The sequence below is a fragment of the Schistocerca cancellata genome, chromosome 1, assembly GCF_023864275.1.
Source record: "Schistocerca cancellata isolate TAMUIC-IGC-003103 chromosome 1, iqSchCanc2.1, whole genome shotgun sequence".
Lineage (NCBI taxonomy): Eukaryota > Metazoa > Arthropoda > Insecta > Orthoptera > Acrididae > Schistocerca > Schistocerca cancellata.
In genome coordinates this window covers 365270347-365290912 of record NC_064626.1, presented here as the reverse complement: position 1 = coordinate 365290912, position 20566 = coordinate 365270347, and the positions used below count along the sequence as shown (strand labels likewise).

At 44.7% G+C, this 20566-nt stretch overlaps 1 non-coding gene across 1 annotated transcript; it reads right to left on the bottom strand.

The window, feature by feature from the left end:
* Positions 1–250: 250 nt before the first annotated feature.
* Trnas-cga (transfer RNA serine (anticodon CGA)) lies at positions 251–325 on the bottom strand. Its single transcript has one exon. It is a non-coding gene; the product is annotated as a tRNA-Ser (tRNA).
* Between the last annotated feature and the right edge of the window lie 20241 nt (positions 326–20566).

Here is a 20566-nt window from a genome sequence, read left to right as displayed (position 1 = left end):
ACGGCTGTAGAGATAGCAAGGCTCTATATCTCTTCAGGGGACTTTCAACGACTTGAGTCCATGCCACGTCCAATTGGTGCACTAAGCCGGTTAAAAGGGAGGGGGGGGGGCAGGGGGTGGCATACCATGTCAGGTGGTATGCCATGACTTTTGTCCCCTCAGTGTAATTAAACTTGCTCTTCCAGAATGAGGTTTTCACTCTGCAGCGGAGTGTGCGCTGATATGAAACTTCCTGGCAGATTAAAACTGTGTGCCGGGCCGAGACTCGAACTCGGGACCTTTGCCTTTCGCGGGCAAGTGCTCTACCAACTGAGCTACCCAAGCACGACTCACGCCCCGTCCTCACAGCTTTACTTCTGCCAGTACCTCGTCTCCTACCTTTCAAATTTAACAGCCGGCCGCGGTGGCCGTGAGGTTCTAGGCGCTGCAGTACGGAACCGCGGGACTGCTACGGTCGCAGGTTCGAATCCTGCCTCGGGCATGTATGTGTGTGATGTCCTTAGGTTAGTTAGTGTTAAGTAGTTCTAAGTTCTAGGGGACTGATAACCTAAGATGTTAAGTCCCATAGTGCTCAGAGCCATCCAAACTTAACAGAAGCTCTTCTGCGAACTTTGCAGAACTAGCACTCCTGAAAGAAAGGATATTGCGGAGACATCGCTTAGCCACAGCCTGGGGGATGTTTCCAGAAGAGCTTCTGTTAAGTTTGGGAGGTAGGAGACGAGGTACCGGCAGAAGTAAAGCTGTGAGGACAGTGCGTGAGTCGTGCTCGGGTAGCTCAGTTGCTAGAGCAGTTGCCCGCGAAAGGCAAAGGTCCCGAGTTCGAGTCTCGGCCCGGCACACAATTTTAATCTGCCAGGAAGTTTCAAACTTGCTCTTATCACTTAGTTTGACATTAATAAAAGGTAACCAATTGAAGTGCAGTATTGCAAATGTAAATGTCGTGTGACTAGGGCCGCCAGTCGGGTAGATAGTTCGCCGGGTTCAAGTCTTTCGATTTGACGCCACTTCGGCGACTTGTGCGTCGATGGAAATGAAATGAAGATGATTACGACAACACAACACCCAGTCCCTGAGTGGAGAAAATCTCCTACCCAGCCACGAATCGAACCTGGGCCCTGAGGATTGACGTTCTGTCGCGCTGAGTACTCAGCTACCGTGGGCGGACAGTGCAGTATTTAATGTTGTAGAATCATCTACTTGAATGAACGTGTTTGGTCCAGTCACTGCTAACTCGACCATCAAGATACGTCTGTAATGATCGGCGTCGAGGTCCGGTTATGACGCTACCCAGCGCTCTACTTTCTATTTTCGTCTGGGTTCAGTCAGAGAGAGAGGTTTGTGCAACAGCGAAGCAGCTGCGTGCCGGCGCGGCGTCTGGTTCCGCCCCGCAGTGGCCCGGCAGCGCCGGCGGAGGCGCAGGCAGCGGGTGAGTCAGCGCTGGAAGGCCGTGGAAGGCCGGCCTTGGTCCATTGAGGCCCGGGCTGCCCGCTGTGTGTTGGCCGCTGGGCGCTTGACCGGCGCGTGGTGTGGCGCGCCGTGGCGGCCACCCATCCGGGAGCTGCGGGCAGCGGCCGGCTGCGTCACCGCGCGCTCGCGTAACGTGCCGGGATTTCGGCTGCGCTGTGTCGATGCGTGTTGACTCGAGCGCGTGGGCTGTACGTTATGCAACGTCGCTCTCGCTAGATATCTCTCTGATGTTACACTTCGCACTGAAGTTTACGTGAAAGCATTTCCGACGAGCGTTGGCCTCAGATCTTCACCTACGCATTTTATCGAAACATCGATTATGAACGGACATGGTTTTGAAAGGGGGATATGAGATGAACATCAACAAAAGCAAAAGGAGAACAATGGAAGTGATATCAGGTGTTCCCCAGGGAAGCGTCCTGGGACCTCTGCTGTTCCTGATCTATATAAATGACCTGGGTGACAATCTGAGCAGCTCTCTTAGGTTGTTCGCAGATGATGCTGTAACTTACCGTCTAGTAAGGTCATCCGAAGACCAGTATCAGTTGCAAAGCGATTTAGAAAAGATTGCTCTATGGTGTGGCAGGTGGCAGTTGACGCTAAATAACGAAAAGTGTGAGGTGATCCACATAAGTTCCAAAAGAAATCCGTTGGAATTCGATTACTCGATAAATAGTACAATTCTCAAGGCTGTCAATTCAACTTTGTGTTTGTGAGTGGAATGGTAGGGAGAGAGTATGATTGTGGTTCAATGAACCCTCTGCCAAGCACTTAAATGTGAATTGCAGAGTAATCATGTATATGTAGATGTAGTCGAATTAAATCGGGGGATGCTGAGGGAATTAGATTAGGAAATAAGACGCTTAAAGTAGTAAATGAGTGTTGCTGTTTGGGGAGCAAAATAACTGATGATGGTAGAAGTAGAGAGGATATAAAATGCAGACTGGCAGTGGCAAGGAAAGCGCTTCTGAAGAAGAGAAATTTGTTAACATCGAGTATAGATTTAAGTGTCAGGAAGTCGTTTCTGAAATATTTGTACGGATTGTAGCCATGTATGGAAGGGAAACGTGGACGATAAAGAATTTAGACAAGAAGAGAATAGAACCTTTCGAAATGTGGTGCTACAGAAGAATGCTGAAGATTAGATGGGTAGATCACATAACTAATGAGGAGGTATTGAATAGAATTGGGGAGAAGAGGAGCTTGTGGCACAACTTGACTAGAAGAAGGGATCGGTTGGTAGGGCATGTTCTGAGACCTCAAGGGATCATCAATTTAGTATTGGAGGGCAGCGTGGAGGGTAAAAATCGTAGAGGAAGACCAAGAGATGAATACACTAAGCAGATTCAGAAGGATATAGGCTGCAGTAGGTACTGGGAGATGAAGAAGCTTGCACAGGATAGAGTAGCATGGAGAGCTGCATCAAACCAGTCTCTTGACTGAAGACCACAACAACAACGAGATGTTTGTGACTGGATCGAGGATTTTTTGCTAGGGAGCATGCAGCGTATAATGAGGTACTACAGCAGTGGACATTAGTGTAAAGGCATGGATGTTTGCAGGAAAATTGTTGTGTATTATGCATACACTATGTGATCAAAAGTAGTCAGACACCCCCAGAAACATATGTTTTTCATATTAGGTGCATTGCACTGCCACCTACTGTCAGATAGCCCATATCAGCGACCTCAGTGGTCATTAGACATCGTCAGAGAGCAGAATGGGGCACTCCACGGAACTCACGGACATCGAACGTGGTCAGGTGACTGGTTGTCACTTGCGTCATACGTCTAAACGCGAGATTTCCACATTCCTAAACATCCCTAGGTCCACTGTTTCCGATGTGATAGTGAAGTGGAAACGTGAAGGGACACGTACAGCACAAAAGCGTACAGGCCAACCTTGTTTGTTGATTAACAATGACCACCGACAGTTAAAGAGAGTCGTAATGTGTGATAGGCAGACATCTATGCAAATTTCAAACTGCATCATGATCCACTGCAAGTGCTATGACAGTTAGGCGGGAGGTGAGAAAACTTGGATTTCGTGGTCGAGCGGCTGCTCATAAGCCACACATCGCGCCGGTAAATACCAAGCGACGCCTCGCTTGGTATAAGGAGCGTAACCATTGGGCGATTGAACAGTGTAAAACTTTTGTGTGGAGTGACGAATCACGGTACACATTGTGGCGATCCGATGGTGGGAAGTGGATATGGCGAATGCACGGTGAACGTCATCTACCAGCGTGTGTAGTGCCAACAGTAAAATTCGGAGGCGGTGATGTTATAGTGTGGTCGTGTTTTTCATGGAGGTGGTTTGCACCCCTTGTCATTTCGCCTGGCACTATCGCAGCAAAAGCCTACATTGATGCTTTGAAGCACCTTCTTGCTTCCCACTGTTGAAGAGCAATTCGGGGATGGCGATTGAATCTTTCAACACCATCAAGCACCTGTTCATAATGCACGGCCTGTGACGGAGTGGTTACATGACAATAACATCCCTGTAATGGACTGTCCTGCACAGAGTCTTTACCCGAATCCTATGGAACACCTTTGGGATGTTTTGGAACTCCGACTTCGTGCCAGGCCTCACCGACCGACATCGATACCTCTCCTCAGTGCAGCACTCCGTGAAAAATGAGCTGCCATTCCTCAAGAAATCTTCCAGCACCTGACTGAACGATGCCTGCGAGAATGGAAGCTGTCATAAAGGCTAAGGTGGTCCAACACCAGCCTGTATTCCAGCATTACCGATGGAGGGCGCGACGAATTTATAAGTTATTTTCAGGAGGGTGTCCGGATACTTTTGAACTTTTGATCACATAGTGTATATGCAGTAGTATGAAATGCAGTATACCGACAAATGAGTCAAATGGTATCATATTTGATGTCAGTAATTGAATATACAACAAGACGTCAACGCTTCAGGTGGTAGAGGGTGGAACGCTGGAGCGCAAAAACGTAGAATCCGAGGACAAAAACATCAGTGACTGGTGAATGGGACGAGTCAGCTCCTACAAGTTCCTGCGTGTAACGACTTGTAGGGCTATGGAATGCACTGAACACACACGTACAGTCAAACGTAAATCAGGTGACAGACTTCTGTTCATTGTTAGAATAAGCGAGTTGCAGTCAGTGTACAAAAGAAACTGCATACAAAACACTTGTGTCAACCATCCTAGAATATTGTTCGAGAGTGTGGGACACGTACCAAATAGAACTGACAGCAGCCATTGAACTTATACAGAGAAAGGCAGCATGAACTGGCACAAGTTTGTCTGACCCGTCTGAGAACGCCACGGAGATATTCAAAAATGTGAACTGGCAGACACTTGTAGAGAGCCGTCAGCTATTCCGAGAAAGCCCACTTACAAAGTTTCAAGAACTAGTAATAAGTGAGGAATTCTGGATTGTACTACCCCCCCCCCCTCCCCGTAGTGACGGCGAAGCCAACACTATTCATTACAGCGCGCACAATGGTATCAGCTTCCCGCGTTCCACGCGCCAATGGTACTGGAAGAAAGTCTAATGTCTTGTACAATGGGAAGTCCCCTCTGCCATGCACTTCATGGTAGTTTCCAAAGTACGGATGTATATACAGATGTAAACCTTCAGAATTTCTCTCTAAAGTGATAAGAAAAAAGGAAGATTAGAAATTATCGTTCCAGCGAGAACATTATTAATGGAGAGCGCTGGAGCAATAACTCGGAAACCATGGATAAAGCGATCAGCCGTAGAGATATCGAAAGAATTTTGTCGGCGGTCACCCTAAATGACACGAGAAATAATGGAAAATCTAACTCCGAATTCTCATCCGTGATTTGAGAGCCCCTCGTCTCCAATATGAGTCCAACTTTTATTCCACAGTCACTGGAGGTAATGATCATATTCCTCAGACATCAAACACGTACAACGTACAGTTCAATAAAACAACAAAGTTATTGTAGCTGCCATAGGATGACAGAGGAACAGCGAATACGTTTCCATTCTGTATTCATATCCACAACCTGTCCAGTGAACTCACTTAGTAAAACTAGTTGCTGGATAAATTAAATGTAACTGTGATTGTGAATGAAGTTTCTAAACATGATATAGCTAGATGTTCATGTGCTGGAGAGGGGACAAATCTTTTCAGTTACATAAAGATATCATTGTGAGTTCATTAAACTGTTTCCGAAAAATTAATGCTGCTTTTGAGGTGGACGGACCAGTGTACTATGACTGTAGCCCAATATACAATTAGCACACAATTTTTAGAGACTCGTTTTGGATCTTGGTTACATTTAAGAATCTTCACTTTTTTCAGTTTGCTTCAAACAGTCCTTTCTGACATTCAGTAATAAAATAGGGATTCAAAAGACATGAATAATCAATGTTTTATTGAGCTATGGTGAGCTGTCGAATATATGGGTAATTGTAGACCCCAGTAATGTTATTCAGTAAAAGGTTGACTCAGGTTATAAGACCGCTTCATGTAACACGTCGTGAACTCTTTATTCATCTCTCTATCACCGATGTTTCTATCATTTTGTGATCATTTATACACCACACAGAATTTTCCCCCAAATGCACTTTAAATGTAGTGAAATTTAAAAAATGCATTATAAATTGTGAAGGAACGGAATCAAAAGTATGGAACAGGCACCGACGAAGAGCATTCTCGGATCCTTTCTTCATCTTCCAGTTTTGTTTCGTCAGCGTAAAAAACCGTAAGTGGCGAGTAGTGTAGGATTTCCAATACTGTGAATGAATCAAAGGAGCTCGTGTCTTTTCCGTCAACTGAATAACAAGGCGTCTGTTGATCTTACGTCTCCCTTGAGTTGGGCAAACATTGCGTCACCAGTTACAATTCGCCTATAAGTTGTTACGTTGTTAACATTTTCGCTTGATAATTTTCTGTCGACAAATTTTCCTGTTTTACCGAAAAGAGAAGCCTCCGGATGAGGTCAAGTATGAATTACCTTCATCAGACACAATTTTGTCACAGACTGTAAAGTAAAATATTCGTAAACACAAAAATGCAGAAATTTGTATGAGAGTATTGTTCGCTTCGGCTCGTTGTCGCGCTTTTTCTTTCACAGCAAATGACGACTTTGTTCTTCTCTTGTGGGAGTAGTCACTTCCTCTTCCTGGTTCTCTCTGTGTCCCACTCTCACCTCGCAAGCACATCGCATCTTTCGTTAGGGCTTTCCACCGGCAGCCGATCACATCACATTTCTGCATCATGTCGTCACATGAATCCGTCGCATGCCGTCATCGTTATGACGTATTCGCTCATCTCTCCCACACTGGCGACAAGTTAGAAAGTTTCTGACGAGAAAACGCTATTAAAATTTTCACCGCGAGATGACGTCTGCTCATTACGTTAAAAATGACGTCAGTGCACGTATACTCTAACTCCTCACGAACACACTCGAGCATATTGATTAGAAAAATTGTTTTTAATGAGGCAGTAACGCCGAGGGGTAAAACTAAATTTTGTGACGGGTAAAAACGTAAGTGATCAGTTGAGTTTCGGTCACGAAACTAAATTATTTTTAAAAGATCATTACTTTTATCACTATTCCGTAAGGCTGTATCTAATACTGATTACGTAAGTTATCAGTAATTACATTTGGTTTCAAATTCTAGCGTCAACCCGTGACACATTGTGGTGGAGGTTACAGCTTGTGAAACGAATGCATGATCATCATCTTCCTCACGGAGAGTATTTGCTACATACTTTGCACCATGCAACTATGATAATAAAATCGAGACTCACGCATCACATATGCTTAATTGTCTCATGAAAACTGCCTCAATAGGCCAGAAATTGCTACATTTTTCACTTTAAAACAATAAATGAAATAACTGAGAGTTCAACTCGGCAGTAACTATGTTACGGCTACTTCATCGCTGCATGGCGTACACAGCATTATTATTATTATTATTATTATTATTAGTGACAGTGGTCAGACACAAAGCATTGGCAGCGTGAAGACTTTCAATTTCTCTCTCCTACTTCAGACGTGACAGTCCAGCAATCAAGCGATTTACAAACAGTAGGTATAGTGCAAACATTTTAATTTAGGTGACTTTAAACGAAGGTGGAGAGTGTGAGTGACGCAAGTGTGAGTGGTGAGAGTAGTGATGTAGAAGAAGCCTGTTTTGTAACACGTGTCTACACCCAACACTGATATTTAGCTCGTGGTTTGATAAAACGCCAAAAAAAGCTGAATATCATTTTCCTTTCGTCCAAGGGCGTCCATACATAGTTTGCAATGGCTGGGGAGGAGAGGGGGGTAGAGCTAGACCTGGGGGTATCGAGCATTTTTAATATTTTGGAAGACAAATGGTGACTTGTAAGAAGGCATAAAATAATTTCAGATCAGACAATGTTAAGGACTAGTGTATACTGACTTTTAAATCGTTTCCTTGAAAGAAAAACACATGAATTCACTGTATTTTTCTCTTTTCCCAAAGAACAGGGGTAAGGAGGGGGGGGGGGGGGGGGAACCAGGACCCTCCTTGCCCACAGGTATGGGCGCCCATGCTCTCGTCATTTCGAAAATAAAAGTGTTCAAAGAAAATTCTTTTTTCGTCTGGAGTTTAGTTAATCGCTAATGTTGAAACTAGGGGAGAGGGGGATTGGGGAGGGAGGAGAAGGTACTAGCTAATATCTGAATGCACTCAGGGCTAATGGTCTCAGAAAGATAGGGAACGACTGGATTAGAACCTTCTGGAAGCTTAATTTTTTCACAGCAGATGGCAGGCAGATTTCGTTTTAAAATTAGGGAGCATATCGTTGAGTTACTACCGAGCAAGCGTTTCAAAATGGCTCTGAGCACTATGGGACTTAAACATCTTAGGTCATCAGTCCCCTAGAACTTAGAACTACTTAAACCTAACTAACCTAAGGACATCACACAACACCCAGCCATCACGAGGCAGAGAAAATCCCTGACCCCGCCGGGAATCGAACCCGGGAACCCGGGCGTGGGAAGCTAGAACGCTACCGCACGACCACGAGATGCGGGCCGCAAGCGTTTCGCCTACGCCGGCGAACGCCAGATGTGCGCTACATCCTGATCGCTTTCCGGTTCAGAACTTGTTCCTTGATAGCCCTTTTTTTTTATTTGCTTCATTTTCCGGTTTTCACTTTTCTGTGTTCGATGTAAATATATTGCAATCCATTCTATAAGTCTGTTGCCTGATATGGTGTTGCAGAAGAGTACACTTCCAGAAACAGGCATAAATACACAGCGAACCACTTGCAATGAACATAACAACAGATGCAGTATCGCTCGTGTCTTTAACCAGTCACGAGAATCAAATATGTACTTGCCGCTGAGATTCTGATCAATTCTGTCCGATCGAATTATTCGGATAAATCTTTATGTATATAGTCAAAAGATTTTCTTTTTCTGTCCATTAAAGGACTGGTATAGCTTTTTATGTTTGTCAGTCACGTGCTTCCGCCTGAATTTATTTGTTCAAAGTTCAAATTTCAGGAAGATTCAGGATCCAAACTAACTCACACTGATTAGCTACCAGGAACATAATTATACGTAATTTTTGTGATTAAAGTTTTTCTCATTTCTGATGTTTCAAAAACACAACATGGTGATAGTCACCATTTGTAACGTAGGTTCCATTATAGTGGAATCAAGATTGATAAATCTAAGCAGCAGACTATTAGTGATCAACCATCATTTTCTTTTTCATTTTAGGACTGGAGAAAACGTATTCAATGGACTCATTTTATTTGCTACCCTGCATGTTCTGGTCTGTAAAGAGTATATGGTAAAAAAAAGCCTATTTTGAAAAATGACTGCGTATTTCTGTTCGCCATCTTCTGCGTAAACAAGTTTTTTTAAAAATAAAAGGAAAAATGAAAAGAAGCATATCACTTCTGAGCTCGTGGTCTACATGAAGGTGTCGGGAGGATGCCCTTGGTTACTCAAAAAATTCAGATAATTTAAGTAATCTCGTTCATGTTTCAAACTGGGAGCCCTCTCTATTGAGCTAAAGCCTCCGAGGTGGGATTTGAACTACACTATGCGAGATTTTTACATCATTTCAAGGAGAGTTTAAATTTACGAGAAGGGCACACATGTAGCAATGTCTTTAAATGTTAAATTATTATACTGAAAATCATTTTCTTGTGAACTGGGAAGTGGGAGCTTTTTTTAATGTTGAGAGACAAAGAGCTTACTGTTCCTCTTTGGTAGTTCTGAGGTAAGCGATCAGAATACCACACTGCTGGCCATTAAAAATGCGACACAATGAAGGAAACTTGCGACAAACGTCAAATTGGCACGAAATATTCTACATAGGTGTATACGCAATAAAAAAAAAAGGTTCCAATGGCTCTGAGGACTATGGGACTTAACATCTGAGGTCATCAGTCTCCTAGAACTTAGAACTACTTAAACCTAACTAACCTAAGGACATCACACACATCCATGCCCGAGGTAGGATTCAAACCCGCGACCGTAGCGGTCACGCGGTTCCAAACTGAAGCGCCTAGAACTGCTCCGCCACATCGGCCGGCTATGATTAGCATTTCAGCACAATTGCGGCAAGTGGAGGCATGACTTCAGCAACTGTATATTTTACCAAAGTACACAGTAAATTGCAGAAAACCAACTAAGTTGCAATATTAATTTTCTTTCTTACTTGATGACTAGTTTCAAGCTGAAACTCATTATTAATTTACCCGCTAAGCTACACAGTACCTCACATTACGACACCCTCATGACTGTTCACTCTAGTTAATCACATCTCGTAAAGCAGTACAGTACCTGAAGATGTGAAGGCGAATGAAGTTCAGCCTTCTACTGTGTTTCAAGATGTGTTTAACTAGTATTAACAGTCATTTGGAGGTCGAATGTATGTTACTGCATAGTTTACTGGATGATTTGATGATGAGCTCAAAACTAGTAAGCATGTAAGAAAGAAAATTAATACTGCAACTTTAACTGTTCTCTACAATTTGTTACATAGTTTTGTAATTAATGCCATCAACATGCTGTGTCCACAGTGTCCCAGAAATGTCACGACAAACTTCAAGGAGTTGTAGAGTGTGTCTTGAAGAACATATCGAGGATAGGAACCCGTGTCCGGAAACGTCATCCAACGACGGTGCAGAATGTCAAAGTTAACAGTCGGCAGCGCCTGCCACCAGGCCACCCCTTCGACAACAAACGTGACTTTGTGCGCTGACAGACCGTGGGCGGAACGTCTCGCAATGTCGTTTGTTATTCAGTGATCGTGAATCATTGCCACGACCGCCAGTGGAGAAGCTGGAGCTAGCTGCTGCGTAAACAGACCTTGTCACCTATGAATGTAATGCCCTGTAGCCTTGGCAGATGACGGTTTCGAATACGAGTTTCCATCTGCAGTGTATTTTCCTCCTGTGTACCAACAACACTGGAGATTTTAGATGGTACCAGGAGAAAGCTGTGTCTGAAACAGTCTTCCACCAAGGCAACCAAGATTCACATTCATAGGAGACAAGGCCCTTCTGTGCAGCAACTCCACTGTCAATCGTGGCAATCAGCTGTGATCAACAAATAACAAACAACACTGCAAGACGTTCCGCTTGCAGTCCGTCAGTGTACAAAGTCACATTTGCTGCCAAAGGGGTGGCCTAATGCCAGGCGACACCACCTATAGTTTCGACGCTCTGTAGCATCGTTGGATGACATTTCCGGACATGGATACCTATCCTCGATTTGTTCCTCAAGAAACCCTCTACGTCCCTCTAAGCCCGTAGCAACATTTTGGGATACCTGATATAATGAAAGATCATGAAAACGTTTTCGCATTCGGAAGTTGCGTTTGAATATTGTTTGTGAGCAGATCGTGTTGCACCTCGTGTGAGGAGGACAAACATCTACCAGTACGTGTCAGGATTCGACAGTGGCAGAATAGTGACCTGTCGAGACTATGATTTAACGTTCCGCCATATTGCTGGCCGCAGTGTTCGGAATCTGATGACTATCATGCGAGTATGGACTCGGACTCCAAAGGTTCAGGAGGACCATAATGAACGCCACGCAGGATCTCAGTGGCCCCACCCGACTAGCCCTCGAGAGGATAGACATACTGTTCGCTTGCCAGTGCAGGATCGTGTAGCCACTCCACGTGTCTAGAATCTGGAAATGGGCTTGTTTATGATAAGGAAAGTATTCACGGGGACAGTGTCATGACGTCTGGAGCACCATGAACTCTCAGATAGGCGTCCGCTGCAGCATCAGAGAGAGAGGATGTGGACAGCGATGCGCCAAACGATAATACCGGATACACGAGTGGCGCCACGTCGTCTTTCAGACGAGTTCCATTACTGCATACAGCATCACGATGTATTTGATGGCACGGGATACGACAGATTACACAAGTTCTCCTCTATTTAGCATGGCCCGTAATTTGGACAGCATCCATCACATTACCGGCGTGTTAAGGTCGGTAGCTTCCGAGCCTCCGTCACGTTAACTTTCCACAAGGCAACACAAGACGACATGTTTCCCATGCTTTTCTGACCTACCCCGTTGCAGAGAGAGTTCCACTATTGCTTTGGCCAGCACGTTCTCCATACCTCTCACCCAGAGAAAACATGTGATCATGGATTACTGAGAACAGGCACGCCACCACTCACCAGTCACCACGACTAATGAACTCTAACATAAAGCTGAAAAAACGTGCAATAATGTATCTGACATCCAATTTTAGATCGACTCGATGCACAGTCGTTTTAGAGCCACTGTTGCTGTCGAAGCTGGCAGCTTTATGCGCGAAAATTTGCTCTCCATATAAACCTCCACATCACCTTTAAATTTAATCATGTATTCTTCCTAATATACTGTACATGCACAATAGGTAAAATTTCGTTGTTTGCTGTCTCTATGGCGTTACGATTTTAACAGCCAACACCGTAGTGTAACTGACAGTTTGAGCCAGAAGACTTGGGCAAGCAATAGACGTCTCAGTTGGCACAACACAGACGGTAAGTCTACTCTGCCAATATTGATAACTCATGTTAGTGGGTTGAAAATAATTCATAAGCAGTATTTGGCTTGCAAGCGGATGAGAGATGATGAACTGGTTTTCTCATTAGTGCGTACGGAATCGTCCAGACATGAATAATATACCTTTGTCGAGGACTCATGAAGTAAGATCGCCTGTTGGTGGAAATTAGTCGACGTCTGGGGTCATTAATATCGGCGGCTTCCTTTGTGTTATTAGAGAGGAGTGTGCTACATAAAGGCGCCTAATTTCATCTTTTTGCCTTTCCTTTATTCCCCACAGATCCATAGCAAAGTATAAATTAACTATACGCCGCAGAAGTGCTTTTCATAGTCAAACGCACGAATCGGCTAGATATCTGTCTTTTCGCAACATCTCGTATGAAGTTCATTGTTCACAACATCAGTATAGGATTTCTGCATTGTTCCCCTCTGTTACTGCTCAAATGGCTCTGAGCACTATGGGACTTAACATCTGAGGTCTTCAGTCTCCTAGACTTAAAACTACTTAAACCTAACTAACCTAAGGACATTACACACATCCATGCCCGAGGCAGGATTTGAATCTGCGACCGTAGCAGCAGCGCGGTTCCGGACTGAAGAGCCTAGAACCGCTCGGCCACAACGGCCGGCCTTGTTACTGCCTCAGTATTGGCCTGTCAGAGGGTTTCTACTGCGCTTGACAGGTGATGGTTAGTGGATATTCTAAGCTTCCGTCAAAACTATAGGAGATACGACACGTTTCACCGGTATGCATACCGTGTGTCCTCTGTCTCACGATTCTGTGGCGTAGCTCCACATGGAAGATGAGGTAGTAGAGTCTGCCGTTGGCCAGTTTTGCGTTTATAACTACTATGCTCTGAAAGTGAATTTCAGGTCACCCGCACCAAACAGTGTATATTTCACAAAATCACTAATGTCTGTGGAATTCATAATACTGAAAATATACATGTTATGGAAATTTAGTTTCATATTAAAAGAGGACGTTATACAGTTTGGCTGATGGAACTGTACATGATCTCTGACGCTGTGAATTAGCATAGTGTGAAACTTAACGTGTTGTGTTTACGAGCTCTAAACGTCGTGATATGGCATCAAGGAGTATCTTTATATGCTTCAGGAGAAAGTCTTCCATGAACTATGCGTGGTCACAAAGCATCAATAGTTGTCACTGGGGAGAATTTAACGAAACAATTGTCGAATCATCAAATGCGAGACACGTTCGATGGCGGAATGCTCAAATGAACGTGAAGGCACGAAAATCAATAGTACCGTCGATCCTGGAAGAGGGTTTGGACGCTTCTCGCCACATCTGGCTTTGCATTGTCCTTCCAAACGCAGCATTTGGGGTTGCCTCAATGAAAGCCAGTACCCCTGAGCCTGTCCTGATGTAGTGGTAGCTATTCAGATCGTCCTCAGTACGGAGCTGTCTACATGGCACGTTGTAGGTTATCCAGTGCCACCCTCACAATCCCACAAGTCGTATGTCCACTATTCTCCAGCTATAAGATTGTGGCTGTTATCGTAGTGACAAAGCGAATGCGACCATCACTGCAGAACAGACTGAAGTGAGAAACTCAGCACGCTAGCGAATAAGTCCAAGGACCCATTGCTGTCTTTGCCTTAGGAGGTAGGAAGACGATACGTTGATATGCTTGCCACCGGCAAAGTCAAGTATCAAACGGCATCGAACCTTCCACACAAGCAGATTCACAACATCGAACCAACGCTGAACATGAAACAGCACTGTTCGTTACCATCTAGTGGACAAGATATAGGTTATCCAACGTTGGAGTCAGTGTACGTGATCATTGTCTTCGATCTTTTCCTAATCCAGTCGTCCCATAGACACATCACTGGTGTGGTGGAATGCGCCTGTGTTTACGGAAAGTGACATTATAAAATCATTTCTCGGAGCCCGGCCATTCTGGTTCGTCCGTACTAGAACACTCGCCGATATTGTGTCCTGAGAGGACGAACACGCTGACATTGGCTTCTCAGGTCTTTTGACGACTCTTCACCGTACGTGTTTGGTATAACATTCATCACTGCAGTCGCATAAGTAAAGAGTGAAAGCTATCTTTTCCTCCACGAGCTTAATCGTTTTACATTGGCACATTATTTCACGTAGCCTCCGAATCTTGATACATTCGGCCTATTCATACTGTTATATATGTGTTGTCTGTTCTTCTGGACATGTCCGAAACAACAGACACCATTTTGGTCCTGCAGCCACTATGAATCAAGACATAAAGGAATGAAAGACGTTAGCTGCCAGTGAGCACTGATTTATATGAATGGGGCAAGTTTAAAATTTGTGCCAGACCGGGATTCGAACCTGTGTGTCATGATTACTAGACAGATGAGCTGACCATTACACCATCTGGACACAGTGGTCACCAGAACTGCACGGACGTACATAGATCTACTCCTGTTAGGCCGACATTCTCAACTTACAACACACGCTACTGATGTACCCTTCTCATTAGGCTCATTGCTTGCAGCTTCCCGCCGATTCCCATAAGAGTTCAATCTTGATGTGCACCTGCACAGAAGGGTTCACTCGCCATCATTGCTAAAGGCGATGACCGCCAATGATCCCTTCAGTCTGAAAGAACAGACACCACATATGTAATCAAGGCAATGACGAACGATGATACGTTCAGTGCAGATGCACAACAAGCTCGAATTCTTACGGGAATCGGCGACATGCCGCGACTAATGAGGCTAATGAACCGGGGCACTACATCAATAGTGTGTGCTGTAAGTTGAGAATTTTGGTCTGACAGGAAGTGTGCGAGGGTAGTCCGTGCGATTATGGTGACCACAGTGTCCGGTCGGCATAATGGTCACTGCTCTTGCCTAGTAAGCAAGTGGCCCACTTTCGAATACCAACCCAAATTTTCAACTTGCGCCATTGATATAAATTAGTGCCCACCAGCAGCTAATATCTTTAATTCCTCTGCGTCTCTATGCTTTCTAGTGATGTATTTTTCTCAAGCACTCTTGTAGAAATTGACAGAGAGAATTTTTAGGGTGAGAGTTGCACTTCAAAAGAGCCAGTTTGTCAAAATCATATTGTAACGCTCATCCAACTTCGGCGTTCGAAATGTGTGGGCAGTTTGGTCACTGCTGAGTTATGGACGTTGCGCTATATCTCCGTATCGCTGAATTTTCCTCCACTGGTGGCATTTAATCACTCAGTACAATAAAAATTTATGACTTCCATCTGATATTCCACTCTGACAATTATTTTTTGATGTTGCGCCAATAGTTACGGTGACAATGAGGTTCAGAACACCACTTATTTGTTTAAAAACCAACCGAATACAGTGCTCAATTCGTAGTATTATAGGAGTTACTCGGCTACCACTTGTCTCGAGTGCGCAACAAGATGGCTGTGAGAACCGGACAAGCTATTCGGCTGAGACTTAGACAAACGTTGGCCTCTTACTGTAACGAAATGTGAATGTAGTGTTCAAATGTTCAAATGTGTGTGAATTCCTAAGGGACCAAACTGCTGAGGTCATCGGTCTCTAGACTTACACACTACTTAAACTAACAGAACAACACACACACCAATGCCCGAGGGAGGACTAGAAACTCCGTCGGGAGTGGCCCCGCAAACCGTGACATGGCGCGTCCTGAATGTAGTGCTCTAAGGTTATGTTTAGAGCACATCGTTGTGATGTAGGTAAACAGCGAGCGGTGTTGTTGATGAGAGAAAGTAGAATGTGAAACCGAACGCAACGAATAGTCTGTTCGTCTCGAATACCATAAAGGAATCATTAGCGTACATATGCTACCTCTACTAACAAGGGAACCTCCCCATCGCACCCCCCTGAGATTTAGTTATAAGTTGGCACAATCTATAGGCCTTGAAAAACTGAACACAGATCAATCGAGAAAACAGGAAGAAGTTGTGTGGAACTATGAAAAAAAATAAGCAAAATATACAAACTGAGTAGTCCGTGCGCAAGATAGGCAACATCATGTATAATTGTAGGTCAGGAGCGCCGTGGTCCCGTGGTTAGCGTGAGCAGCTCCGGAACTAAAGGTCATTGGTTCAAGTCTTCCCTCGAGTGAAAAGTTTGCATTCTTTATTTTCGCAAAGTTATGATCTGTCCGTTCGTTCATTGACGTCTCTGTTCACTGTAATAAGTTTAGTGTCTGAGTTTTGCGACCGCACCGCAAAACCGTGCGATTAGTAGACGAAAGGACGTGCTTCTGCGGTGGGAACCGAAAACATTTGATCGCAAGGTCATAGGTCAACCGATTCCTCCACAGGAAAACACGTCTGTTATATTCTGTAGGACACTGGTGACGTAATGTGCGTCACATGACAGGAATATGTTGTCGACCCAGCTAACTCGAATACTTGGAGAATGGGTAAAAAGATTCTTATACCTTGTCCGATTTAAGTTTTCTTGTGGATGTGATAATCACTCCCAAAAAAGTGATGAAAACATAAGAGTTTGTCACATAAACTGCAGCAAATGAATGTAACAGCTTCACAGTCGCAGTTTTCCCTGTGCCCTGCCAAAACATATGTTTTTAACGTTTTCAAATTTTTCCGTGTGTATACCGTCAAATCCTGCATATGTCCAAGCAAATCTGAACATGTCCTGGAATTTTGGAGAGCGAAGTTGATTATGTGTGAGTGCCTGAACTTTGATAATTGCCTGAAAATAAAAAAATTAAACTTTTCACTCGAGGGAAGACTTGAACCAAGGTCTTTTCGTTCAGTAGCTGCTCACGCTAACCACGGGACCACGGCACTCCTGACCTCACTCTATTATTGATGTTGCTAACCTTGCGCATGGTCAACTCAGTGTATGCTTTGCTTATTTTTTTCATAGTTCCACACGACTTCTTCCTGTTTCCTCAGTTGATCTGTGTTCAGTTTTTCAAGGCCTACCGACTGTGCCAACTTATAACTAAATCTGAGGGGGGTGCGATGGGGAGGTTCCCTTGTAAGGAGATTAATGGCAATTAAGGGAATTATGTCAGATGACCACATCTTTCGGCTTTACATCTTGACTAGCGATTCTTGCATGTATCGTCCTCCTTAACTAGCAAAATTTCATACGTGGATATTGGGCATGAAACGCGAGTTATGGAGTACGAAGAAAGATCGAAACTCTGATGATTTTCACAAGCGCGGCTATGACTCGTTCTTAGACCACACTGGATTGGAACACACTTGACACGTACGTGCGAAGAGTAAACAGTACGGCAGAGCGCGGCAGGGAACTCCCTCACCACAGCTGGGAAGAACGCCGCGGACTGGTCACGGCACGTCCTCAGAAACGCAGCGGCTTTTCCGGGGACCCGCGCATCGCGTCTCCGGGCCGCGAGGTCGAGTGTCGCACCGCAGGCAGCGGCCGGTGCGTCGCGGCGGTGTCGCCATGCCAGCCGATTGGCGGGCCTGCTCGAGAGTCCTCCTCGTCGGACTTCCCTGACAGCAGGCTTCGTCTCCGGCCGGAACCTTCACGACTGTCCTTTCACCATCCGAGTATTGCAGCGAAGTGGTACGATATTACCTTCTTCTTATACATATGTACAGAGTACATTGGGCAGCAAATCATCTCCATCTAACGTACTGACGTGAAAATGAGCGCATCTGCATTATAAGCCGCATCCCTAAACTTCGAGTAAAAAATTTTTAAAAAAAAGAGATTTTGCGCGAAAAAAGGCCTCACACTGAGAGGAGAAAAATTACCAAAAAATTGTTTGTTCTTACTTGTAGGTAAGTACCGTAAACATTTGTTCTAACATTTGATGCAACAAATTGACAACATACTTGTCTTCTTTACTCTCATCACTATCAGTGGCTGCGCGGGATTGGCCGAGCGGTCTCGCCGATGCAGTCATGGACTGTGCAGCTGGTCCCGGCGGAGGTTCGAGTCCTCCCTGGGGCATGGGTGTGTGTGTTTGTCCTTAGGATAATTTAGGTTAAGTAGTGTGTAAGCTTAGGGACTGATGACCTTAGAAGTTAAGTCCCATAAGATTTAAAAAAAAAATAAAAAAGCAACTATCAGTGCCGGTATTCGCTTCATCACCCTCACTCCTATTATTTTCTTCGTTCTCTTCCGACATTACGTTATCCTCAATGCCATCCAGCACATTCGATATGCAGCATTTCTTGAACCCCTTGATGATGGACTCTGATGATATTGAGGACCATGGAGGAAGAACCTATTCGCACAAAATGGTGGCTTGTGGATTCTTAATCTTACCAGACGGTGTAAGGACGTGTTCTTATTCTAGGAGCCAATCCGTATATACTCTACTGCCCATTAAAATTGCTACACCACAAAGATGACGTGCTACAGACGGGAAATTTAACCGACAGGAAGAAGATGTTGTGATATGCAAATGATTAGCTTTTCGGAGCATTCACACAAGGTTGGCGCCGGTGGCGACACCTAAAACATGCTGATATGAGGAAACTTTCCAACCGATTTCTCATACACAAACAGCAGTTGACCGGCGTCCCCTGGTGAAACGGTGTTGTGATGCCTCCTGTAAGGAGGAGAAATGCGTACCATCACGTTTCCGACTTTGATAAACGTCGGATTGTAGCCTATCGCAATTGCGGTTTATCGTATCGAGACACTGCTGCTCGCGTTGGTCGAGATCCAATCACTGCTAGCAGAATACGGAATCGGTGGGTTCAGGAGGGTCGTTTCCGGTTTTGGCGACATCGTGGTGAACGCACATAGGAAGCGTGTATTTGTCGTCGCCATACTGGCGTATCACCCCGATTGATGGTATGGGGTGCCATTGGTTACACGTCTCGTTCACCTCTTGTTCGCATTGACGGCACTTTGACCAGTGGACGTTCCATTTTAGATGTGTTACGACCCGTGGCTCTACCCTTCACTCGATCCCTGCGAAAACCTACGTTTCAGCAGGATAATGCACGACCGCATGTTGCAGGTCCTGTACGGGCCTTTCTGGATACAGAAAATCTTCGACTGCTGCCCTGACCAGCACATTCTCCAGATCTCTCACCAATTGAAAACGTCTGGTCAATGGTGGCCGAGCAACTGGCGCGTCACAATAAGGCAGTCACTACTCTTGATGAACTGTGGTATCGCGTTGAAGCTGCATGGGCAGCTGTACCTGTACACGCCGTCCAAGCTCTGTTTGACTCAATGCCATAGGCATATCAAGGCCGTTATTACGGCCAGAGGTGCTTGTCGGGGGTACTGATTTCTCAGGACCTATGCACCCAAATTGCGTGAAAATGTAATCACGTGTCAGTTCTAGTTTAATATATTTGTCCAATTAATACTCGTTTATCATCTGCATTTCTTCTTGGTGTAGCAATTTTAATGGCCAGTAGTGTATTTTTCAGAGCTTATCCTTGAACAATTTGTTTATGGCCACATCCAGTGCCTGTAGTTTGAAGTCATTCCTTCAGGTATTACGACAAAATCTGCCTTTTGTGCAGCAACTTTATCTTTTACTTCAGCGATTAGCTGTCCCTCAACAGAAACCAAAACCAGCATGACTCTCTTAGCAAGCAATTCCACACAGCAGACAACCTGTCCAGCATCGTCTGCGTTGTCATCCAGCCCTTTTCTTGGTAGTGAATCACGAAGCCCATAGGAAGGTTTTCTTTGCGTATGGTTTTTCTCTTCAGGATTACATAAGGGAATAACAGTGCCACATCGGCTGTAACAGCTAACATCACAGTTGTTCTGTTTTTTCGTTACCGGTTCCTCTTAATGAGACACTTTTTGCCACTTCCATATCTACTCTCGTATTGCTCGGCATGTCTAAAACTACTGGCGTTTCCTCAGCAGTGCCAATCTGATGAAAAGGATAAGACTGACACTTTCGCAAGTGGGTGACATAACGATAGAAGTTGACCACCTTCTCTTCGAAATCTGCTGGAATTCTCTGTGCTAGTGTAGTACTTCTGAGAACAACGCCATTTCTCCGCATAAATCGACGACACCAACTAACACTCGCACGAAGTTCTCGTTTGGCACGTTTAAGACTTTTGCGATTTCCAAGACCTTCAGTTGGATAGTTTCTCGTGAGACAGGCATCCCATCTTTCCTCTTATCTTACCTTAGTTAC